General features: G+C 39.1%; 1 protein-coding gene across 9 annotated transcripts in view; it reads left to right on the forward strand.

Moving 5' to 3' along the window:
* Positions 1–27,003, forward strand: part of rhbdl1 (rhomboid, veinlet-like 1 (Drosophila)) — a 248,693-nt gene that overhangs the window by 57,454 nt on the left and 164,236 nt on the right. For 2 of the 9 annotated variants that reach the window (XM_063059156.1, XM_063059157.1), the window contains exon 2: positions 21,646–22,398. The exons of 6 other annotated variants lie outside the window; for them this stretch is intronic. The gene's annotated coding sequence lies outside the window, so the exon portion shown is untranslated. Of the gene's footprint in view, positions 1–21,528; positions 21,559–21,645; positions 22,399–27,003 lie in introns of those variants that run through there. One more of the 9 variants, XM_063059158.1, reaches the window with a different exon arrangement.

Genomic DNA, 27,003 nt, shown 5'->3' on the forward strand with positions numbered 1-27,003 from the left:
CTGCATTCAGTTCTCAAGTTTGTATTTGGGGAACTGAATGAGAGATGTAAGGAGAGAAATAGAAACAAACAGCATTCATCTCTTTTGTAAGACATAATGGATCAATTGGATTGCAGAAGGAAACTTCACCAGTCACTTTCAACAGAGAAGTATTCAAATACAAAACTTTACACGTATCTGACAAGTAGACACCATTATTGTTTTATTGTGAGTGTTGCTGTAACTGGAAAAGAATTCAAAATACATCTTACTTATATTAAGGCTTGCTGTAATGTTAATTCATGTAAATTTATGCAGAAAATATGCTGAGGATAGAATGAATAAATAACAGGAAAAGAAGGAGATTCAAGTGATACAGATGCTGGATTTTGGAGCTAAAAACTTGTTGGAGAAACTCAAATGGGTCATGCAGCACCTATAAAGCAAATGGACAGTGGGGCTTGAGCCAAAATGTTGGCAACCCAAATAACAAGAGAAGTATCTTCTTCTGTAATTCTTGAACTTAACTTATTTTAGTGCAGGAACAGCTCTACTTCATTGAAAGGAGACATTATTATGCCTTCTATACATTTGGTAGAAGGAGTAATATAGTATTCAGGCATCAATCTCTGACTGCTTTGTTCTGGATGCAAGAACCCTGCAGCCCTTTTGAAAAGGATGGAGGAAGCAGGTATTTTAGGTGAGAGTTTTGTCTGTAATCATTTTTAGTTGAATGATTCCTCTCATTCAATGATCCTGCTACATTAAAACTCTGGTGCCAGTCCATTTATCTCCATCTATATGGACCTCTTTTCAGCTTTAATGTAATTGTGAAAAGACTGCACCTAACTGATAGCATTCATTCCCCTTGTTATCAATTGCTTTGCTTTATGTAAAGTTACCTTTCACTTCTTTGAGTTTATACCTTCTTATCTGTTGCATTTTTCACTTAACTAACGATTCAAAGGCTGAGCAACTTACTTATGTGATAGACTGTAGAAACTGGGCTTATTTTCTCTGAAATTGAGAAGGTTGTAAGAAGATTTATTAGAAGTATTTAAAATCATGAAGGGTATAGATAGGGTAGATAAGGAGAAAATGTTCTTACTGACAGAGGGGTCAAGAACTATAGGATGTAGAATAAAGGTGATTGATAAAAATAGACGAAAGGTACTATTGTGAGATTACATTCTGGAATGCACTGCCAAGGTTGTAGTGCAGATAGATCAATTTAAGCATTTGAAAGAGGACTGGGTAAGAACTTCAAAAGAAAGAATTTTTAAGATTTTGGATTGCTGTTGTAAGGAACTACTTTGGACCTAGTCAGCTGAATCGTCTCATTCTGTGTGGAATTGTTGTAGGGAGCTGAAGTTGTGTTGATGTTTCATGGAAAATATCTTCAGCAAGTGCTGTTCTCAGGCTGGTTACTATGGAAATGCATGAGGCACAGTCTACAATATTCTTCTGGAGTTAGCCATCCATGGAAATGTAATACTGACTAGTATTCTTTGAGTGACAATGGGGAAAAAGAGCAGGTCTCCTCTTTCAAAGAAACTAATACTGAAGAAACAGAATTCAGGATCTTAAGCATACTGATTCTTGTGCTATTAAACCCAGCACTGCATTACATAGCCAATAAATTTACTGTTGAGAAGTCCATTGTACATTAATAAATGAAGAATCTGAAGGATTGGATGAGAGTTTAATACTATCGGGCATAAAAACTGTGTCCTCCTTTCTACATAAAATAAAGTAAAAAAAAAAAGATGGATTGTGTTAAATTAAAAATAAGCAGTGAATGTCTGGTAAGAGACTTCGTAATTCTGGTTCTACAAGGCTGGAATGTTTGTATGGGCTGAAGTTTAACCACTATGTACTGGGATTTGGCCAAGAGATCCACCAGCTGCCAGGAAACCCAAAATAAACAATGATGTGCTCAGCAGAACCACTTTCTCCAAAATACTGCATTCATACAGTATTTTAACCAATTGGGTAGATGGTTAAATTCTATGTTGGAAATGGTTATTCCCTGGTACTTTTCTAGTATAAATTTTATTCACCTGTTCCCAGGCCTGAAGGTCAGGCTCAGAATCAGAGTCAGAATCAGGTTTAAAATCATTGACGTATGTCGTGATATTTGTTAACTTGGCGGCAGCAGTACAATGCAATACATGATCACTTAGGAAAAATAAATAAATAAGTAAATCATTTACAGTAAGTCTATATATATATATATGTGTATTAAATAGTTAAATTAAAAATAGTGCCAAAACAAAAATAATAAAAGTGAAATAGTGTTTATGGGTTCAGTGTCCATTTAGGAATCAGATGGCAGAGGGAAGAAACTGTTTCTGAATTGCTGAGTGTGTCTTCCTCCTTTCTGATGGTAATGATGTGTAGAGGGCTTGTCCTGGGTGATGGGGGTCCTTAATGATGGATGCCGCCTTTCTAGGGCACCGCTCCTTGATGATGTCTTCGATACTATGGAGGCGAGTACCCAAGATGGAGCTGACTAATTTTACAACTTTCTGTGGCTTCTTTTGATCCTGTGCAGTAGTGGCCTCCCCTCCCCATACCAGACAGTGATGCAGCCTGTCAGAATGCTGGGTACATCTGTAGAAGTTCTCGAATGTCTTAGGTAACAAACCAAATCTCCTCAAACTCCTAATATACTATAGCCACTGTCTTGCCTTCTTTATAGCTGCATCATTATGTTGGGACCAGGTTAGATCCTCAGAGATATTGACACCCAGGACCTTGAAATTGCTCACTCTCTCCGCTTCTGATCCCTCTGTGAGGATTGGCTCATGTTCCCTCATCCTACCCTTCCTGAAGTCTACAATCAGCTCTTTGGTCTTACTAATGTTAAGTTCAAGGTTGTTGCTGCGACACCATTCCATTAGTTGTCATATCTCACTCCTGCATGCCCTCTCATCTCCATCTGGGATTCTACCAACAATGGTTGCATCATCAGCAAATTTATAGATGGCATTTAAGCTACGCCTAGCCACACAGTCATGGGTATAGAGAGAGTAGAGCAGTGGGCTAATCACACACCCCTGAGGTGCACCAATGTTGATCGTCAGCAAGGAGGAGTTATTTATACCAATCCGCACAGATTGTGATCTTCTGGTTAGGAAGTCGAGGATCCAGTTGGAGAGGCCCAGGTTCCATAGCTTAACGATCAGAACTGTAGGAATTAATGTGTTAAGCGCTGAGTTATAGTCAACAAACGGTATCCTGACATAAGTGTTTGTATTGTCCAGGTGATCTAAAACTGTGTGGAGAGTTATTGAGATTGAGTCTGCTGTAGACCTATTTTTTTGGCGATAGGGAAAATTGCAGTGGATCCAGGTACTTGCTGAGGCAGGAGTTAGTTCTGGCCATGACCAACCTCTCAAAACATTTCATCACCATAGATGTAAGTGCTTCTAGACAATGGTCATTAAGGCAGCTCACAATACTCTTCTTTTTTTTTCTTTCTTTTTTAATCTTTTTATTAATTTTTGAGTTCATAAACATAATAACAAAAGTGATACAAAGAGATTGGAATTATCTTATTGTTATTAAACATATACAAAAAAAAGACTACAAATAGTACAAGTGTAATAGATTTCCAAACTCTTGATATAGTTAATCATGGAAAAAAAATAAAAAGAAAAGGATATTGCAAAGACCCCCCCCAAAAAAACAGGAAAAAAACCCCAAAAAAAAGAACTAATGAGTAAACCCAAAAAAAGACAAACAGAACAAAACAAGGCCGAACCAATATATTAGATCGAATATCTTGATTAATGTCGTCAACTCTGCTCCCCTATTCATATATTCTAAGTTGATAAAAAGGATTCGGAGAAGGTCAAACTATATCATATGAAAATATTGAATAAATGGCTTCCAAGTCTCTTCAAATTTAACCGAAGGATCAAAAATGACACTTCTGATTTTTCTAAATTTAAACATGATATAGTTTGGGAAAACCATTGAAATGTAGTAGGAGGGTTGGTCTCTTTCCAATTCAATAAAATGGATCTTCTGGCCATTAATGTAACAAATGTGATCATCCAACAGGCTGAAGAGGATAAAGAACTATGTTCCGTCATTGGCAAACCAAAAATTGCCGTAATAGGATGGGGTTGTAAATCAAAACACAAAACTGTTGAAATAATATCAGAAATATCTTTCCAAAATTTTTCCAAAAGAGGGCAGGACCAGAACATATGAGTCAGAGAAGCCACCTCAGAGTGACATCTGTCACAAATAGGATTTATATGGGAGTAAAAATGAGCTAGTTTATCTTTAGACATATGGGTCCTATGCACTACCTTAAATTGTATCAGCGTATGTTTAGCACATATAGAGGAAGAGCTAACTAATTGAAAGATTTTTTTCCCCATTTCTCTATAGATAGGCGAAGTTGAAGTTCCCTTTCCCATTCATTTTTAATTTTATCAGATATAACTGGCTGTATTTTCATAATTGTATCATAAATAATTGCTATTAATCCCTTCTGATAAGGATTTAAACCTAAAATTTTGTCTATGATATTAGTAGAGTGTGAAATCAGAAATGTAGGCAGCATGGTATTTAAAAAGTTTCTTATTAGTAGATACCTTAAAAAAATGGGATCTGGGCAAGTTATATTCATTAGATAACTGTTCAAAAGCCATGAAACAGTTATTCAGAAATAAATCATGGAAACATGTTTTACCCTTTATTTTCCATATCAAAAAGGCTTGATCCATAACTGAAGGTTGGAAAAAAAATTAGATATAATAGGGCTTGATAATATGAATTTGTTCAAACCAAAAAATTTATGAAATTGGAACTGTATTCGTAATGTATGTTTAATTATTGGATTAACCAATTGTTTATTCAATTTAGAAAATACAAAGGGAAGTGAAGTTCCTAAAACAGAAACCAATGAAAACCCTTGTACAGAGTATCCTTCAAGGTTTACCCATTGTGGACTTGAAATTATATCCCAATCTTGTGTCCAAAATATTAAATATTGAATATTTATTGCCCAGTAATAGAATATTAAATTTGGCAATGCTAAACCACCATCTTTCTTGGATTTCTGTAAATATTTTTTACTTAACCTGGGATTTTTGTTCTGCCATATATGAGGAAAACTTAGGATCATTAGTATCAAAAAAAGATTTAGGAATAAAAATTGGTATCGCTTGGAATAGATATAAAAATTTAGCTAAAATAATCATTTTAATAGCATTGATTCGGCCAATCAGCGATCGAGACAATGGGGACTATTTAGTAAGTGATTGTTTAACCTGACTAATTAACGGTGAAAAATTGAGCTTGAATAGGTCCTTATGTCTCTTAGCAATTTTAACTCCCAAATAAGTAAAATAGTTAGTAATCAATCTGAATGGTGAACATCTATAAATGGGAACCTGCATATTTAATGGAAAAAGTTCGCTCTTACCAAGATTCAATTTGTAACCAGAAAAACTACTAAACTGATCAAGCAGAGATAATACTGCCGGAATGGATTTCTCAGGGTTAGAAATATATAATAGTAGATCATCTGCATATAGTGATAATTTATGTATCTCATTCCCATGGGTAATACCAAATATATTAGGAGAGTCACGAATAGCAATAGCTAACGGTTCCAGGGCAATATCGAATAATAATGGACTAAGAGGGCAACCCTGTCTAGTGCCACGGAATAACTGAAAAAAGGGAGATCTTTGATTATTGGTAAATACTGAAGCCAAAGGAGTAAGATAAGGAGCAACTTAATCCAAAATATAAATATCGGACTGAAATTAAATTTCTCAAGCGTATTAAACGAATATGTCCATTCGACTCTATCAAAAGCTTTCTCAGCGTCCAATGAGATGACGCATTCTGGAGTTCTAGGTAAAGAAGTATAAACAATATTCATTAATCTCCTAATATTAAAGAAGGAGTAACGATTTTTAATAAATCCAGTCTGATCAACAGAAATAATTTGAGGTAATGCATTCTCCAATCTCGTTGCCAATATTTTAGAAAAAATCTTAGAATCCACATTCAGCAAAGATATAGGCCTATAAGATGCACATTCAGTAGGATCCTTATCTTTTTTTAAGAATTAGGGAAATAGAAGCTCGATAAAATGATTGAGGTAATTTACCTATAGATACTGCATCCCTAAAGGTTCTACATAACCAAGGAGAAAGTATAGTAGAGAAGGATTTAAAAAATTCTACTGCTTTACCTGAATTCATCGAAGAAATAGCATTTTTTATTTCTTCTACCATAATAGGTACATCTAGTTTTGAACGTTCATTAGGTGGTAATTTTGGAATATTCATCAGGAAATTCTGATTGGTATAAAGAGGTATAAAATTCTTGAAAGGATTTGTTTATCTCATCATGATCAACCGTTAGAGTGCCATCATTTTTACGAATCTTAACAATCTGGTGTTTAACCGAAGCTGATTTCAGTTGATTAGCCAGTAGTTTCCCAGTTTTATCACCATGTATATAGAATTGACTCCTAGTTTTAATTAATTGATTTTCAATTGAAGATGATAGTAATAGACTATGCTCCATTTGAAATTCGACTCTCTCTTTAAAAAGCTCCTGATTAGGAGTAATAGAGTATTTCTTATCAATTTCTTTGATCTTGTCAACCAGCTTAAGTATTTCCTCATTAGTTCGCTTTTTCAGTCCAGCAGAATATGAAATAATTTGTCCACGAATATATGCTTTAAAAGTGTCCCATAGTACCCCACTGGAAATTCCCTCCGTAAAGTTCATTGTGAAGAAAAAATTAATCTGTTCCTCAATAAAATTAGCAAAGTCTGAGTTCTGGAGCAGAGTGGTATTAAATCACCATTGTCTAGTTACTGGTAGATGTATGCATTGACTTAATAGATAGTTTCAATGACGCATGATCGGAGACAACAATGGAGTCAGTAACAAGTGGAATTAATCGAGAGTCAATAAGAAAGTAATCAATTCTAGAATAATGATGATATACATATGAAAAGAATGAAAACTCTTTATTGTTGGGATGTAGAAATCTCCAAATTTCTGAAATTCCAGAGTCAACCATAAAAGAGTAAGAGTAGCTGATTTGTTCGGGAGTGCCTGATTAGACATAGATCTATCCATCAAAGGTTTTAAACAACAGTTAAAATCTCCACCCATAATCAGCATATAATTGTTTAAGTTAGGAAGGGATGTAAAGAGATATTTAAAAAATTCAGGTCAATCAACATTTGGAGCACAAACATTAACCATAGCAACTTTTCTGTTAAATGACAGACCAGGAATTAACAAAAATCTACCATTCAGATCTGAAATAGTCCACACTACTCTTCTTGGGTACTGGTATAATTGTTGCCCTTTTGAAGCAGGTGGGAACTTCCGCCTGTAGCAATGTCCTTTATACACCCCCTACTTGGCTGGCAAAAGTTTTCAGAGCCTTACCAGGTACTCCATCAGGGCCCATGGCACTACGAAGGTTCACCCTCCTGAAAGATCACCTGACATCGGCCTCCGAAACCCCTTTAAAGCAGGCATAAAAGGCATTGAGCTCGTCTGGTAGTGAAGCATCGCTGCCATTCATGCTTGTCCGGATATTGAGGCGTGCACTGGACACTCATACGCTAAGGTTTGTGCATGAGTTGAATATTGTGCAAACATCAGTGAACAACATTTCTGACCTTATAATTAACTGAGGATGATACCACGGCAACAGTCCTGAGAAACCTATGAAGTGCTAGACTTATGTTGCAGTGATTGCTCTCCAGCAACCACAGCTACCTTCCTCGGTGTGGAGTATGACTCCATTCATTGTTTTCTTCTTGACGCCCATAACTTAAGTTTTACCAGCGTCTTTTGATGCCACAATTTGTCAAATGCTACCTGGATGTCAAAGGCAGCTTGCTCTAACTTCAACTGTGAATTCAACACTTTCGTCCCTTTTAGACAAAGACTCAAATGGGTCTAGAACAGCTGGTCCTACTTGGACAACAATGAGTAGGTGATCTGTGAGATTTGAACCCTGATCTCTGGATATTAGCCTGGTAATTTAACTGCTGCACAATTATAGTATGGTCAACGTAGATCTTTATTACTGGGAGACAATGTTGTGCATCATGCAATTTGGGAAGGGATTTCTTTCCTATGGATACCTTTAGTAGAGTTCACTTTCTCATATGCATCAGTGAATAAGTCAACAATTATTTGCTCTTGACCTCGGTGCATTACCGACTGAATGCCAGTGCAGACTGGGGTCAGACAAGTCTGCTGTTGCTCCGAGCTCTCAGTATTCCTTTATGCAACATTACACATTGCTTCCAATATGCCCCTAGAGTAGAGTATGTCTAAAACGTGAATAGGAAACCTTTCAATTTTTGTTGTCTCTACTCTAGAACCAAGGTTTCGCCAATTTCTGTTAAAATGGTTGAACTCGATGTGCAGGCAGTGATTATTCAGTAGATTTTTGATTTCTGTGAAATGGTGAAAACATGGCAAAACCTACAGTTCTCTGAGATTTCCAGTGATTACTAAAGGAGCAACAAGAGAACTCCCATGGAAAATGCAGGGGATTATGTTTCCATGTAATAATCAGATTTATCATGACTGTGCTTAAGATTTGAACGCTCATATTGTATTTCTGTCATATTCCTTGTTCTCTGATTGCATGCCTTTGCTTTACTTTATGCTACAAAATGTCTGTGATTTCTAGCAAAAATTAGTCTTGAAAGTTTGGGAAAACCCATTGTAATTCCATATACATACAGTATTTCTTATGTGAATAAATCTACAGAATTTTGTGTTCCAACACAGCTCCTATTATATTCTAATACCTCTATCTCAGATTTGCTTTTAATTTGTACCACCGGTTCAAAATAAAGAGGATATAAAGTTTCGTCTGGATATTTCAGCTAGTGACAATACCAAGATGATACCATGACATCAGTGCACAGTTGATGAATATATTAATATCACAAAGACCACAAGTTATAGGAGCAGAACTAGACCATCTGGCCCATCAAGTCTGCTCCGCCATTCCATCATGGCTGAAAAATTCCACCATGGCTGAACCATTTCCCCTCTCAGCCTCAATCCCCTGCCTTCTACCTGTTTCCCTTCAACCCCTGACTAATCAAGAATCTATTAACCCCTGCCTTAAATGTACCTAATGACTTGACCTCCACAGCCGCCTGTGGCAACAAATTCCACAGATTCACCATTCTCTGGCTAAAGAAATTCCTCCTCATATCCGTTCTAAAAGGACACCCCTCTATTCTGAGGCTGTGTCCTCTGGTCCTAGACTCTCCCATCATAGGAAACATCTACTCCACATCCACTCTATTGAAGAACCTCAACACTGGATAAGCTTTCAATGAGGTCACCCCTCATTCTTCTGAATTCCAGAGAGTACAGGCCCAGAGCCATCAAATGCTCTTCATTGACAGACCTTTCAATTCTGGAATCATTTTTGTGTACCTCCTTTGAAACTTTTCCAATGTCAGCACATCCTTCTGTAGACAAGGGGTCCAAATTTGCTCACAATACTCTTAGTGAGGCATCACTGGTCCTTTATAAAGACTCAGTGTTACATCCTTGCTTTTATAAATGTCATCATATCAGATGACATTTAGAAATATCTCTCTTTTGAAATATATTGCTGCAATATGTGGAAACCTACCGAATGTTCAAAGGACTAGCCGGGTTGTATGTGCAGAGGATGTTTCCTATAGTGGGGCATCCAGAACTAGAGGGCATGGCCTCAAAATTAAGGGGTGACCTTTTAGAACAGAGGTAAGGAAGATTTTTTTTTAGCCTGAGAGTGTTGAACCTGTGGAATGCTCTGCCACAGACTGCAGTGGAGGTCAAATCCATAGGTATATTTAAAGCAGAAGATCATAGTTTCCCTGATCGGTCAGGGCATCAAAGGATATGGCAAAAGGGCAGGTGGTTGAGTGGGGTCCAGGATTAGCCATGATAGAATGGTGGAGCAGTCTCGATAGGCTGAATGGTCTAATTCTGCTCCTATGTCTTATTGTCACAATTGCTCATTTATTAAATACAATGTCAAAAAAAGGAGAAATGTGGGAATTCCTTCCTTTTAGTTGGAAAAGCTTTTATATTGATGTTGTCCTTGGTAAAGCATCCAAGGGCTGAAAAGCTATCATTTCTCTGTCATCTCACCGAAAGATAATATATTATTTTATGTTATTGGTGCTTGTGTGTCCTCACTGTACTTTTTGCCACTTTTCTACATACATCATTGATTAATGAATACTAGGATAATCTAACATCATGAAAGACAATGTGTAAAAGGGTAGAATGAGTACCCATCATATGTCTGAATGCAAGACTGCATGGTTGTACTACTGATAACGGTAATGTGGAAAAGTTTGTAAGTGACTACATTAGGGTAATGTATGACTGACTATGATACCAAGATGTGTATAGGTGACTCAATGCATTATATTTATATGAGTGGTTTTGTGTGTGTTTGTGTGTGAGAATAACAGAGAGGGTTTGGTGATACTTCAAAGGTTTATTTATCGTCAAAGGATGTATCCATATATAACTCTGAAATATTTCTTCTTCAGATAGCCATGAAACAAAGAAAGAACATAGAAAATAGAACATAGAAATCTACAGCATATTACAGACCCTTTGGCCCACAATATTGTGCCAACCATGAAAGTCATTCAGAGAGAAACATCAAACCTACCCCCCTCCGCACAAAAGAGAACAGCATCCCGATTGTCAACCCCCCAGAACCTCCTCTCCCTTTGCATAAAACGGAACGGGAATATTGACCCCCAAACAACCCCACCCCCACACAAATAACTAACAGAACATGACAGAACATTAACCCCCAAACAACCCCTCCCCTCGCACAACAAAGCAGAAAGGAACAGGCGATTTAAAAAAAATAGTGTATAAAAACTGTGTCTGAAGAAGTCCACAGTCCATAAGCGCAGAATCACGTTACCATCCTCCGATATCACTGACATCGAAAGAGAATGACACCAGACGAATGCAGAGGGGCTACCCACCTGCCACAGCGATAGGCCACTCAGGGATTCCTTCTTGCCGCTGAACTCTCGCTTGCCTACCACCTTCGTCTCTATCGTCTCAATCTTCCTCGACACTTTAATCGTTTAATTATTAGCGTTTTAATCAGTGAAATGGAGTCAAACACCAGCTCACACTCTATCTCAAAGTTTATTCACCTCAAGACCATCCGAGTACGTTCTGGCTTCCCAGAGTCTTCTCGGAGACAGTGAAGCGCTGGGTCACTCAAACACTCTCCAAGCTGTAAATCGCAGGCTCTAACAGTCTCAGAAACAAACTTAAGGAGAAAAACAGATGTAAGAGAAGTAAAAAATTCATTTTTTGTGAGCTATCTGGAAGATGTCAACAAGGGAGTGTTGTACGCTGGTGCCATCTGAGTTCATTCTGAACTTTGCACCACCAACCACCACCATCTGCAGTCAGATGATTTCCTGGTTCATTTTCACTTTCCTTCACCCTGTCTGTCCCCCGCAGAGCCTTTCATTCTATACCCATGCACATTGCTCTCCACTTCACCTCACCAAAAGCCTCTAGCCTCTTCTACCACTGGTTCTTACAGTTTTATCTTCCCTAGTGATTCTTGATTCCATGCTTCCATTCCTTCCTCTCTACATGGCCAGTTCTGGTCGGATGTCAGTGACGTCTCACTGTGGTTGGTTGTGGCTGGGAAAGGGAGACTGGAAAGCAGGTTCCACTGTTAAATTCAACAGACTCTGAGGGAAGCATGTTTATTCACATTTTCTAAATACATAGTGCTAATCCACCTCCACTTCTTGAATCTTTCTCCTTGGCTTTAAGCCAGCCCCATTTACTTTTACTTCTCCATTAAACAAGCTTTTACCCAGGTGTTTAAACATGCGTTTTTACCTAGAACTATCTTGCGTATTATCTTGTTAAATGTCATCAAAAGATCAATATTTACCGCATGTAATTCATAGTAACCTTCAGAGACATAGTGTAAATGAGAAAATAAAGTTTTGTTTTAATCAATTCCTCAGAGCTACTGACAAAGTTAAAGTGAAATGGGAGAGATCCATAAAATTCCAGACATGTATACTGAGTGAATTCCTTATGTAGCCAGCTGGCCTTTATCCAACACGACATACATTATCAAACATACACTCTCTTATACTATTTGTGGAGTACGAGCCATGCAGACCATCACGTGCTCTCGAAGCGCCAGACAGTATGTGAACAACGCCATGAAGGGTGAATGGGGAGTAACGATTACAGTATATATGGCACTTTGTTTGGGAATATGGACACAAAATAAGTTGAACATGTCAAGGGATCAAGTACTTCAATTCTTTACAGCAGGAGTATTCTGGACAAAAACAGTCTTTTTTAATCATTGTGACTTTAATACAATTGTGTTTTTATTTCTGTTGGGTAATGTATCTATTTTGCTTTTAACCTGTATTATAAACTACGGCAGAAATAGTGTAAATGCATTGCCTGTGATGTGTGGTTGTGAATTATATTCTCAAACTCTACCTTCAAGGTCATTGGCAGTCAATCTTTAGTCTTACAGGTGAGGGTTCTTCAGGTGCTTCGCTAGTCATTAATAAAATGTTTTGGAATTTTCCACTCCCATCGGTCTTTCGGACATTTTCCTCTAATGTTTTTACCAATTACCTACCAATTTTCCAATTTACCTTGGAACGTAGGAGAATGAAGTGCGGCCTTAAAATGACGAGAGAGGTAGATAAGGTGGATGTAGCAGTCTTTTCCCCAGGGGTGGCATGATAGTGTAGTGGTTAGCACAAGGCTTTACAGTTCGGATGATCCAGTTTCAATCCCTGCTGCTGCCTGGAGGAGTTTTGTATGTTCTCCCTGTGACCATGTGGGTTTCCTCCGGGTGCTCCGATTTCCTTCCAGTTGGTAGGTTAATTGGTCATTGGATTAAATCAGGGGATTGCAGGGCAATGTGGCTTGAAGGGCCAATTCCACGCTGCATATCAATAAATAAGGATAGGGGAGATGAAAACTAGGGACGTAGATTTAGGATGACAAGGGAAATATTTAAAAGGAACCTGAGGGGCAAACTTTTTTAGTGTTGGACTGAGAGGGCCCTAGAAGTATAGCAGCTTATTGACTCTGGTGATATCAGGGGTTTCTTTATTGCCACCATGGCAGTGTATGGCACAGACCATTGTGGCCTAAACCCCTTTTGCTCCAAAGATGGACAAAGGCTGCTAAAGGACAAGGATGCCATCAATTCTCGATGGAAGGAACACTTTCAGGAGCTACTTAATTGTAACCCCACTGTTGACATTGAAGTCATCAACCAGCTCCCACAACGACCTATGAAAGAGGACATGAGTAAGCCTCCTAGTATCAAAGAGGGGCAGAGAGCTTACAAGAAATTAAAGAACAACAAGGCCACTAGGCCTGATGGAATTCTAACAGAAATTCCCGAAGAAGGTGGCACAGAACTTTTAAATCATATTCTTGACCTGCTTGTCAAGATCTGGGACCAGGAGAAGATTCCATCTGAACTCAAGGAAGCCCTGATTGTTACACTCTTCAAAAAGGGTGACAAAGCTGACTGTGGAAACTATAGAGGCATTTTCCTCCTCTCTACAGCAGGAAAGGTACTCACCTGAATTTTATGTGACCGGCTTTCACCTCTGGAAAAAGATCTCCTGCCTGAGTCTTTGTGTGGCTTCTGTCCAGCCAGAGGAACATCAGACATGAACGTTACAGTATGTCAATTTCAGGATAAAGCCCGGGAACAAAATCTCTCACTTTATATAGCCTCTATAGACCTTATAAAAGCATTTGATTCTGTAAATTGACCTGCCCTTTGGCACATACTGTCCAAAATCAGGTGTCTGGAGAAATATTTCAAGATCCTGCAGCTCTTCCTCAACGTTATGAGTGCAAAAATCATCAGCAATAGCAGCTCTGAAAGAGCATCTTTTAAGGTTGAGACTGGGGACAAACAGGGGGTGCATCATTGCCCCAATTTGCCATTTTCACTGCAACCATTCTTCACCTCACACAAGGAGTCCAGATTCTCTATAGGATAGATGTTGGGGGGGGGGCGCTCTTTAACCTTAACAGGTTCAAGGCAATGAGCAAGGTGTTTATTTTCCATCATGGAACTCCAATATGTAGCTCACTCTGAGGAGAATCTGCAGTGCATAATGAATGCTTTTGTCAGAGAGTACAAACCTCTGGGACTTGATCTAACATCAAAAAAACCCAAGGCCTGCACCAGCTGCTCCAGATCAAGCTCCTAAACTTCCAACCATCCAATACTGATCATTTCCCATAACTTGGCAGCCTTCTTTCTTCAAGAGCCAACATTGCCCTTGAAATCGCAGAATAGGCTATGTGAGTGGAGCTTTTGCCAGGCTGAGAAAGGGGGTTTTTGAAGATTGGGATATCAAGACCAACACTATAGCTTCTGATCTATAAAGCTATAGTCCTCCCCTCCTTGCTATATGGACTGGAGTCGTGGACAACATACTGCAGGCACATAAAATCCCAAGAAACTTAGCGTCAAAGACGCCTCCAGAAGATTCTGAGAGTTAACTGGAAGAACAGACATACTAACTCCAATATTGTGAAGGGAGCTAACATTAACTCCATAGCCACAAACGTGACTCAACACCAATTGCGATGGGTCAATCACATCATCTGTATGCCAGACTCCCGTCTCCCTAAGCAACTCCTGTTCGGCCAACTCAAGGATGCACAGCTCACTCCTGGAGGGCAGCAAAAATAGTTCAAGGACAATATCAAGACCCACCTGAGGAAGTGCTACATCAACTTGAATGGATGGGAGAAATTAGCACAGGATAGGGAATGCTGGAGAAGGACTGTCTATGAGGGGCTGCACAGCTCAAAGAATACGTCCACCGTGCTGCTGAGTGACTTCAATGTAAGGAGAAACTGGGAAAGGCCTAACTAACTACATCCACCACCACTTCAATGACCTACACTTGCCAACACTGCAATAGGACTTGTGGTTCACAGCTCAGCCTCTTCAGTCATCTCAAGACCCACAAGTGACCAGATCAACCACCAGGAGAAGACTCATACTCAACTACGAGTGATCACTAATGATGGTGATCATGTAAGAAGCACTTGTATAGTTACATGGAGGCTTAGAGGGATATGGGCCAAATGCAGGAAATTGAGACTAGCTGGATGGGCACTGTGGTTGGTATGGACTTGTTGGTTGGGTGCTGTGGTTGGCATGGACTAGTTGGGTGGGCACTGTGGTTGGCATGGACTAGTTGGGTGGGCACTGTGGTAGGCATGGACTTGGGTGGGTACTGTAGTTGGCATGGACTTGGGTGGGCACTGTGGTTGGCATGGACTAGTTGGGTGGGCACTGTGGTTGGCATGGACTTGTTGGGTGGGCACTGTGGTTGGCATGGACTTGTTGGGATGAAGGACCTGTATTCATTTTGGATTGTTCTATTATTCAGAATTCTCATATTCTGCTCTTTTTCAGTCAGTGAAACCCTGGTTCTGATTACACTATAACTCTTGTATCATTGTAATAGGATTTTGTAAAATTATCTAAATCTATCAACAAGTTGTGTGGCCCATTATCATTCCATGTCACTAAATTGCAAGTGTTCATTGAAATGTATGTGCAAAATAGAAATCCGTCAGTGATATGGTTATGTGTCGATTTTAATCCTTCTCACCAACAGGTGGGCAGTTAAAGAGGATTCTAATGACCATTTCTGAAAATAATCCGCATGATTTTGTAGGCAGATGCAGCACACATTTAAACCTGGCAGGAGCTTCATAAATTTTTAGCCAGCAAGGCAAGAAACTACTACAGCTTTCAAACCAGGCAGAAGTGCATGTGCAGCTGGTCTGAGGACAGAAGATGCCCTTTAAATAAATATTTCTGTTCTCACAAAGGAAATATAACTGGCCTAAACTGCTTAATTTCTCTCCCACAAGATCTTCCCAGAATACTACCCACCATTTACCTCATGGTTACTGTCATTTACTCTGCACCTGATTCCCTCCCATTACCAGTGTCAAGTGTGTTGCTGGTTAAAATTGCCGATGGCTCCTGCTGCCTCTGCTTCTTGGAAAGTCAATTTATCAGAACAGTTTCCTGCCAGAAATGCATTCTATTTAAAATGGGTTCTTTGATTTTGAATTCTTAAGAAACATTACTTATCTGATTCCAGTAAGTGCTATAATAAATGTTTCAGCCTAAACAGATTGCCTGAACAAAACGTTAGCTCCCAACATACGGTATTTTTTTTACTTATTCTATTTACAGAATGAAGTCTTGCAGCTTCTATGAATATTGATAGATACACGACATCTCAGTTTCTTTCCAGATGCAGAAATCTCTACTTTTCTTTGTGTCCATTCTGATGTGACCATTATTCTAACAGATATTAGTGATTTGGATAAACGGTTTGTACTGCTGTAGACACATTTCATGGCAGTGAGACTTAATCAGTCATTTTAGCTTATGGGTTTACAGAACTGTTGCGCTATAGAACAGAACCATTTAGCCTATTGCTAGGTCAGTATTAGGGTCCCATGACATCCGAATCCCTTTCAAAAGTTCAGACTGGTTTTGTTTCCACCACTTTGCAGACGATAAGTTTCAGCTCTACTCCCACCCTCTGTGTAAATAAAATACTTATCCTTATAACATCGTTTGTCTATCACTCTGAATCTGTACCCTTTGCCTCTCAAACCATCTCCTGGTGGTAACAGCTACTCGACATTTACCAGATCTAAATCTGTCTTGATCTGATACACCTCACTGAAAATTCTTTTCAGCTTTCCTATTCCACTTCTAGACCTTTTCTTTTTAAAGTATGCATTGGACACCAGTTACAGCCTAACCATTGTTTTATGAAGGTTCAACTTCACCTTCTTGATTTTGCACCCTATGCCTTTAGGCCTTTAATAATGCAACTAAATCCACATAACAACAGTTATTGATTTTAAAAATTAAAGGCATCAGAATCAGGTTTATTATCACTGACGTGTTGTGAAATTTGTTAACTTAGCAGTAGCAGTACAATGCAATACATGATAATATAGAAAGAAAATAAATAAGTACATCAATTACAGTAAGTATATATATGTATGTTAAATATTTAGATTAAAAATAGTGCAAAACAGAAATAATATGAGAAAAGTGTTTGGCTGAGTCCTGCCGAAGGGTTTTGGCCCGAAATGTCGTCTGAACTTTTTCCATAGATACTGCCTGGCCTGCTGAGTTCCTCCAGCATTTTGTGTGGGTTGCTCAGATTAACAGCATCTGCAGATTTTCAAGATTAAAGATTCAAAGAACTTTATTGTCATTCTAACCATACATCAGCTCTGCGGGGCAGAATGAGACAGCGTTTCTCAGGAGCGGTGCGATCATAACATAACAAACGCAACACTAAATAATAAACATAACAATAAATAGTAAAACACAACAGCCACATGTCAGTTAAAATCAAATTATAAGTGTCGGAGTTAAAAGTGTCCAAAGCAGAGTCAGGTAGAGCAGCTATTTAGCAGTCTGACTGCCTGTGGGAGGAAGCTGTTTAGTAGCCTTGTAGTTTTAGTTTTGATGCTCCTGTAACGTTTGCCTGATGCCAGAAGAACAAACAGTTCATGGAGAGGGTGTGAGGGGTCTTTAGTGATGTACCGTGTCTTCTGGAGGCATCAACTCTGAAAGAGGTCTTGGACAGAAGGTATGGAGACCCCAGTAACCTTCTCTGCTCCCCTAACCACCCTCTGCAAGGCTTTTTTGTCGATAGCACTGCAGCTGGAGTACCAGGTTGTGATGCAAAAGGTCAGCACACTCTCAACCCCGCCTCTGTAGAATGTAGTTAAGACGTTAGTGGGGAGTGATGCTTGTTTAAGCTTCCTCAGAAAGTGCAATCTCCGCTGGGCCCGTTTCACAATCCCAATTTTCTCTTGTTTGTGAAAAAAAAGTGTGTGTTGTTCATGGATTCAATGTCTATTTAGGAATCGGATGGCAGAAGGGAAGGAGCGTCTTTTTTTGTTATACGTATATAAACATGCACGGGCATAGTAGCACTTCGAGCAGAGTCAATGCCTTACAGCATCAGTTACCTAGGTTCAGTCCTCACATGGAGTTTAACATTCTCCCTGCAGCCTCCCCACATCCCAAAGATGTGCAGCTCAGTAGATTAACTGACTCCTATAAATGGCCCACTTTGTGAAGGTGAATGGTAGAATCTGGGGGTAGTTGATGAGAATGTGGGGAGAGTAATAAATGAGATTAATGTACTGTAGGATTAGTGTAGGAATTGTTGTAGGAGTAATATATATCTAGGATTGATGGTCAGCATGGACTCAGTGGGCCAGAAGACCTATTCCAAGCTTTATTCTCTATAACCCTATCATTGTTTGAAAACATATTTGTAGTTTGTAATTCAGAATAATGACTGTGATGATATATCTGGAAGCACTGAATGTGCTGAAAACTTGATGGCAGGGCTGTTGAAAATGTAGTTTAAAAAGTAAAGCTGACAGTATATGGCATCAGACTACTTCCAATACAAATTAAAGATCAAGTCCATTGCTTGTTTTCTGTCAGTTATATATTTGTAATACAGTGTATCTGATGGCGAACCCATTATCAAGATCCCAAATTACCTTTGCTTTGGATCAAACACTGAACTCTCAGTATAAAACTGGCAGGTGAGACATAAGGCTATAAGATGTAGGAGCAGAATTAGGCCATTCGTCCCATCAAGTCTTCTCCACCATTCCATCATGGCTGATCCCAGATCCCACTCAAGCCCACACACCTGCCTTCTCACCATATTCTTTGATGCCTTGAGCAATCAGGAAACCATCAACTTCTGCTTTAAATATACCCACGGTCTTGGACTCCACCACAGTCTGTGACAGAGCGTTCCAGAGATTCACCACTCTCTGGCTAAAAAAAATTCCTCCTTACCTCTGTTCTAAAAGGTCATCCCTCAATTTTGAGGCTGTGGCCTCTAGTTCTAGACACCCCCACCAGAGAAAACATCCTCTCCACATCCACCTTATCTAGGCCTTTCAACATTCAATAGGTTTCAATGAGATCCCCCTGCATTCTTCTAAATTCCAGTGAGTACAGGCCCAAAGCTGCCAAACGCTCCTCTTATGTTAACCCCTTCATTCCTGGAATCATCCTCATGAACCTCCTCTGGACTGTCTCAAATAATAACACATCCTTTCTGAGATACGGGGCCCAAAACTGTTGACAATACTCCAAGTGTGGCCTGACTAGTGTCTTACAAAGCCGAAATATTATCTCCTTGCTTTTATGTTATATTCCCCTTGAAATAAATTCCAACATTGCATTTGCCTTCTGTATCACAGACTCAACCTGTAAATTAATCTTCTGGGAGTCTTGCACAAGGATTCCTAAGTCCCTTTGCACCTCCGATGTTTGAATTTTCTCCCCATTTAGATAATAATCTGCACTATCATTCCTTTTACAAAAATGCTTTGTCATACATTTTTCAGCTGTATTTCATCTGCCACTTTTTTGCCTATTCTTCCAATTTGTCTTAAGTCCTGCTGCAATCGCATTGCTTCCTCAGCATTACCTACCCCTACACCTATCTTTGTATTGTCCACAAGCTTTGCCACAAAGCCATAAATTCCAGTATCTAAATTATTGACAAAGGATGCGAAAAGCAGCGGTCCTATTACTGATCCCTAAGGAACACAATTAGTCACTGGCAGCCAACCAGAAAAGGCCCCCTTCATGCCCACTCACTGCCTCCTACCTGTCAGCCATTCCTCTATCCATGTCAGTATCTTACCTGTAATGCCATAGGATTTTATCTTGTTTAGCAGCCTCATGTGTGGCACCTTATCAAATGCCTTTTGAAAATTCAAGTAAATGACATCCACTGCCTCTCCTTTGTCCGCCCTGCTTGTTACTTCCTTGAAGAATTCTAACAGATAGGTCAGGCAAGATTTCCCTTTACAGAAACCATGCTGACTTTGACTTATTTTATCATTAACTTCCAAGTACCCTGAAACATCATCCTTAACAATAGTATTGACTCCAACACTTTCCCAACCACTGAAGCTAGGCTAACTGCCCTATAATTTCTTTTCTTTTGCCTTCCTCCCTTCTTAAAGAGTGGAGACACTTAAATGAAGTGTCAGAGAGCACAATCAAGTTACATGGGGAGAATACTGAGAAATGATTGTTGCACAGGCAAGTCTAACATATACAAATAGAAAGTAAATGTACTAACCTCAATGCAGAAGCTATAATCTTAGTTGACTTGTATGTTGGTTGTAAAAGGTGCTTCAAATTTCCAAAGTTACTTAAGGTGATTGGATTTGCCTTCCAAACTAGTACATTTAGTTCAGGTATGATAAACATTTATTACTATGCTAAACTCACTTTGGAATGCATAAGAACTACACTAACACCACTAAAAGCACCATTACTGTCTAGAGAGCAATTTTCCAACTGGTAAATGGGCTGTAAAATTACTTTGGCTCTCCTGCCCTGTACATCTTGGTATCTCTATGCTTGTTTGTGATGTTCAGGCAGTATCTGATGGAATGTTTGAAATGTATGTGAAGAAGGTGGCTATTAGTGGAAGTAGTTCAAGAAAAGCCACCATTGTGCTTGATTTAAATCCTTCCTGATTGCTTGATGGAGCGATTTTTATTACTGCAGCTTTTGTCAGCTAACAGAGCACTGTCCAAGGGAAAGCTTTTCAATGGGGCCTGGGCTATAAATTAGCAGAACTGACTGTGATTTCTGATGCTGTTTTCCCTAAGTGATTAGTGTGAAGGAACGCTAATTAAAACAAAAATATTTCCTTAGTTTTCTGATGCTGGGTAATGGTGTAGAAAATCTTTCATCAACTTTACTTCTGATATCTTTTCTCCTCATTTCTGAGCTATCATTGATTTCACAGAATAGTACTTAGCTGTCTAATGAGGGGCAAGATCTCTTTTCATTCAAATATAAGGCTGTTATTAATCACTTCACTGATGTACTAGTCTTATAAACTCAGCATCCGGAGCACTTTGGTTGTGCCAGAGCCCTTTCATAAATTTTGCCAAGTTAGGATATAATGTCTATGCTACTGCATTACAAATGTTGTGTTGCAGGCACATGTCCAGCAAAATTGGGGAAAACAACCAGTCATTAAGAGACTTGCAGTTCTTAGGCTCCTTTCTGTAAGGAAGACCAATATTGTGTTTTCTTTTAACAGAGACAGAGAAAAATACACTGATAATTTCTATTGCAGTTCCCAATTATCCTGTTGCAATGTACTATTCAGTAATCTGTATCTGTTACTATGATCTACCACTTGTTTCTATACTCTGCATCATATCATGAGTTTTTCATTTCTAACTTATACTTTACTTATTCTCAGATTCTGATTTTTTTCTTAGATCACTACATTTATCAGTTTAGAATTCAGAGGGACATGAATCAATAAGTCAAGCAATAAAAGAAGTCTAAAGTTTGAATAGTGGGGTGAGAAAATAATTATTGTGGATAATTTCTGCATCAAATGCTAGGTATAAATTGAAGTATTTGATTATCTGTTGAATTCAATTCTAATGTGTTAGATAGGTATTAAAATTGTGTTCCTTTTCCTTTGATAGATGGTGTCCAAGCTCATTTCTTGAGCAAAAGAAGGATGTAACGGAGTGATAATGTTTTGCCCCAGTTGTATCTCTCTTAGAACTTGATTTAGACTGCTGTTCACTCTACTGACCTATGACTGTGCTGCAACACACAGCTCGAATCACATCATCAGGTTCGCCGATGACACGACCGTGGTGGGTCTCATCAGCAAGAACGATGAGTCAGCATACAGAGAGGAGGTGCAGCGGCTAACAGACTGGTGCAGAGCCAACAACCTGTCTCTGAATGTGAACAAAACAAAAGACATGGTTTTTAACTTCAGGAGAGCACAGAGCGACCACTATCCGCTACATTGACGGCTCCTCCATTGAGATTGTTAAAAGCAGCAAATTTCTTGGTGTTCACCTGGCGGAGAATCTCACCTGGTCCTTCAACACCAGCTCCATAGCCAAGAAAGCACAGCAGCATCTCTACTTTCTGCGAAGGCTGAGAAAAGTCCATCTCCCACCCCCCATCCTCATCACATTCTACAGAGGATGTATCAAGAGCATCCTGAGCAGCTGAATCACTGCCTGGTTCGGAAATTGCACCGTCTCGGATCACAAGACCCTGCAGCGGATAGTGAGGTCAGCTGAGAAGATCATCAGGGTCTCTCCTCCCGCCATTACAGACATTTACACCACACGCTGCACCCGTAAAGCTAACAGCATTGTGAAGGACCCCACGCACCCGTCATACAAACTCTTCTCCCTCCTGCCTTCTGGCAAAAGGTACCGAAGCGTTCGGGTTCTCACGAACAGACTGTGTAACAGTTTCTTCCCCCAAGCCATCAGACTCCTTAATAACCAGAGACTAGACTGTCATCTACATCATTTATTATTATATTGCAATTAGTCCTCTACTGTGCCTATTGTCTTGTTTATTATTTATTGTACTGCCCTGCACTGTTTTGTGCACTTTATGTAGTCCTGTGTAGGTCTGTAGTCTAGTGTAGTTTTTGTGTTGTTTCACGTAGTCTAGTGTAGCCTTGTGTTGTCTCAATTAGTCTAGTGTAGTTTTGTGTTGTTTCATGTAGCACCATGGTCCTGGAGGAACGTTGTTTCATTTTTACTGTGTACCTTACCAGCAGTTTATGGTCAAAATGACAATAAAAAGCGACTTGACTTAACTTGACTTGACTTGATTTGCAATAGTATACTTGGCATTTTTAAAAAAGTGTTCATTTTTCAGGATGTGGTCCTTATTGCCAAAGCCAGCATGTGTTGTTCACACCTAATTGCCATTGACAATGTGGAGGAACATGCTGCTCCTGAGCCCCTGTTGACACAACACACTTTTAAAAGCCTGTCTTTTGCCAGACATTCATTTTCTTTGAAATAGGATCAGCCAATTGACCTTTGCCATATCCTGTCGAATTCCCCTAAAATTAATCCTGCTGCAGCTTTGGATCTGCCCCAGCCTTTCCATCATTATCTTAAAACTAGTAGAATTATAGTCACTAAAACCAAAGTTTTCCCTCATTGCCACTTCAGTTACTTGCCCTGCCTCACCTCAAGAGGAGGTTCAATATTGAATCTCCCTGAGTTGGGTGCTCTACATTTTGACTCAGGAAACTCTCCTGTTTAAGCCCTTAACAGTCTGGGTGATCCAGTCAATACCAGTGAAATTAATATCTCCAACTATTACAACCCTATTATTTTTACAACTATGAACAGAAAATGAATCTCAGGGTTGTATATGGTGACATATAAATACTTTCAGAATCAGAATCAGATTTAATATCACTGCCATATGTTGTGAAATTAGTTAACTTTATGGCAGCAGTACAATGAAATACATGATAAAAAATATAGAGAAAGAATAGTTTCATTAAGTGTATTTATGTCTTTTAAATAGTTCATTTAAAATAAATAGTGCAAGGAAAAAACAGAAATATAAAAGGTAGTGACATAATGTTCATGGGTTCAATGTCCATTTAGAATTCGGATGACAGAGCAGAAGAAGCTGTTCCTGAATCACTGAGTGTGTGCCTTCAGGCTTCAGATTTCTATACCTCCTTCCCGATCGTAACAGTGTGAAGAGGTTATGTCCTGGGAGGTGAGGATCCTTAAAAGATGGTCATCGCCTTCTTAAGGCACCACTCCTTGAAGATATCTTGGATATGATGGACACGAGTACCCATGATGGAGCTGACTAATTTTACAACTTACTCCAATCTTCTACAGTAGCCCCTCCCCCCGCCAACCATACCAGATGGTGATACAGCCAGTCAGCATGCTCTCTATGGTAGAAGGTTTTGAGTGCCTCAGCAGACAAACCAAATCTCCTCAGGCTCTTAATGAAATATAGCTGCTGTCTTGCATTCTTAATAGCTGCATCAATATGTTGAGACCAGGTTAGGTCCTCAGAGATATAGACACCCAGGAACTTGAACTTGCTCACTCTCTCCACTTCTGTTCCCTCTATGAGGATTGCCTTGTGTTCCCTCATCTTTCCCTTTCTGAAGTCCGCAATCTGCTCTTTGGTCTTGGTGACGTTAAGTGCTAGGTTGTTGCTGTGACACCAGTCAACTAGCTGGTGTATCTCGCTCCTGTATGTCCTTTAGTCACGATCTGAAATTCTGCCAACAATGATTGTCTCATCGGCAAATTTGCAACTTTACTTTGAACTCTGAGTTTCCCAACATACCTTCTCCTCAGGTTCCTGTTGACTATTGGGAATCTAGAATACATACAGTACCTATTAGAGTGATCCTTCTGTTCTTGTTTCTAAGTTCTACCCATATGGCCTTTTCAGACAATCCCCCAAGAATGTCATCTCTAAGTACAGCTGTTATGTCCTCCCTTATCAAAAAGGCAACTCCCCCTCCTTGATTCCCTGTACCTCTGTCATGCCTGTGGCATCTGTATCCTGGAATATTGAACTGCCAGTTTTCTCAGCCTTGTTTCTGTTATGGTTATACTGTCCTAGCCCTGACTGCCAGTCACACTTTGAGTTTGTTTGTCTTACCTGTTAAACTTCATGCATTGAAATAAATGCAGTCCAACTGAGTATTCCTTTACTGTCTTTACTGTGCCTCTGGCCATCCTAATTACCAAACTTGCTCTCATTTGTCCCATGACTTGCTCCTGCTCAGAGTCCCACCCTTCCTGCCAATCTTGTTTCAACCGTCCTGTGCAGCACCAGCAGATTCCCCTGCCAGGATATTAGTCCCTTTGGATGTTGGTATAAAGCACAAATATAACAAGCAATATGTACTTCCGTAAATAGTCCTGAGTTAAATGATCAGATAATTTACATTAGGATTAAGCGAGTGACCAAAGGTGAAACAAGGAAGGCTGAGGGTGATGTGATAAAAGATGAAGATAGTCATAGGTTGAGTGGGTAGTCAAAATCTTTTATCCCATGTTAGAAGTATCAAAACTGTATTCACAGGTTTAAAGTAAAAGGAAGGAGTGTTAAAGACCTGATAGGTAATTTTTTGCACAGATATCTGGAATAAGGTGGTGGAATTAGATACAATTACTACGGTTAGGAGACAATTATACAAACATTTAAATAGGTAAGATAGAGAATGATACCGTCCAAATGTGGACAAATAGGATTAGTAAGTGAGCAAAAGAGTCCACATGGGTGTGGTATGCTGAAAGGCCCATTTCTGTGCTGCATACATTTGTGATTCTATAATGACTGTTGGATCAGTCATGCGGAAAAACTTTACTGTCCTTCCTCTATGTTGTACGATTTACAATGCTGCCATCAGGAAGGAGGTACGGAAGCCTGAAGGCACATACTCAATAATTCAGGAACAACTTTTTCCCCTCTTCCATCTTTTTTCTGAATGGACATTGAAACCATGAACATTACCTCACTACTTTTTACTTATATTTTTGCACTACTTATTTACTTTAACTATTATATGTATAATACACTTACTGCAATTAATTTTTTTCTATTACTATGTATTGCATTGTACTGCTGCCACAAAGACAACAAATTTTACGACATATAGCGGGGATACTTAAACTTGATTCTGATCCTGATTATCTTAATCTTCGGTTACTGGAAGAGAACCTGAAATCAAAAACTTGGATCCAAGAGGGTTAGCAACTAAGTCGCAACCGTCACGAACTCTCTGGTTAGGTGTATTACTTAACAGAGTTTCTGAGTCCCCAGAAGGAGATGATGAGTGGTTGCTTCTGATTTTCCCCATGGATTTGTTAGTTGATATATAAAAAACAGACAAGGCAACCGTGATTTTCTGCTACACTACTAATTATGTCTGACACCTTGTTGGTGACATGGTGTTTCAGAAAATTTTATCCATTGACTTTTGAAGTGTCCAAACTCTAAGGAATGTTTTGAGTAGGAATTAGATATGGACAAAGCTGGTTTATGTAGTTATAACTGTTACAATAATGCCATCTACTACCTCGGTCATTAGGTAGGTCTGCCAAAAGAGTTCATCTCCAAACTGGAGATACAAAGTGGGAGATGAGATGTTGATGTGAAATTCTACTATAAACAAAATAAAAACTGATTCTAGAGAGTTTTTTGGGGCAGCTGAAATAAAAGAGGTGGTCTGTTTTTTTTTACTGCTTGTAATACAATATATGACATTAAAAGAAGTTTGAGTCTAAGGATGAACAAAGGATACTGAATAAGCTTCCCCAACTATCTGCTGTTACTAATAGAGTTGTTTTTGAATGTGTTTACTCTGAACAAATGTGTTCATTCACGTGGAGTACTGGAGCGTGACCAACCATTGCTCTTAACTGAACATAGAGTCAATATTTATAGAGCAGATAGGAAGGCACCTAAGTGATGTCAAATATGAGCAGGTCATTAGACCTATGTCATAATTCATATATATGGTTTCAATCCATTTTCCTGACTCTTCTGCAATATAGGCACTTGAAAATTCTTCCATCCATAAGGTGCTATTGCTTTCCTATCAAGCGTAAGAAATTTCAGGCCAGTAATTTCTGTTCAATGGTGCCAAAATAGCATTGTAAGTCACAAAAGCAATGGCATTCCCCTCAGTGTTAAGTAAAATGATATGTTAAGTATGTCATTGGACCAGAGATTTTCTGAATAACATGCTTACTAATAACAAATTCGTTTACAAAATCAGCACTCTCATAATATTCGATGCTCGTAATTTGTCTTTATATGAATGAGTACTGTAAGCTGGAACATTTCTACTAAGTCTTTCCTTCCCAAATGTTGATCAGCTCAAATTGTTGGTATGTACTTGGTACTTTCCTTGACATCCAAGTAATCTTTTAACCTTTTTGACCACTTAGAAATACTATGTAGCAAAACTGGAGTGAACCTACCATATTTAATCACATATAACATTATATTCACTGTAC

Source organism: Mobula hypostoma, chromosome 9 (genome assembly GCF_963921235.1).
Source record: "Mobula hypostoma chromosome 9, sMobHyp1.1, whole genome shotgun sequence".
NCBI classification, from domain to species: Eukaryota; Metazoa; Chordata; class Chondrichthyes; order Myliobatiformes; family Myliobatidae; genus Mobula; species Mobula hypostoma.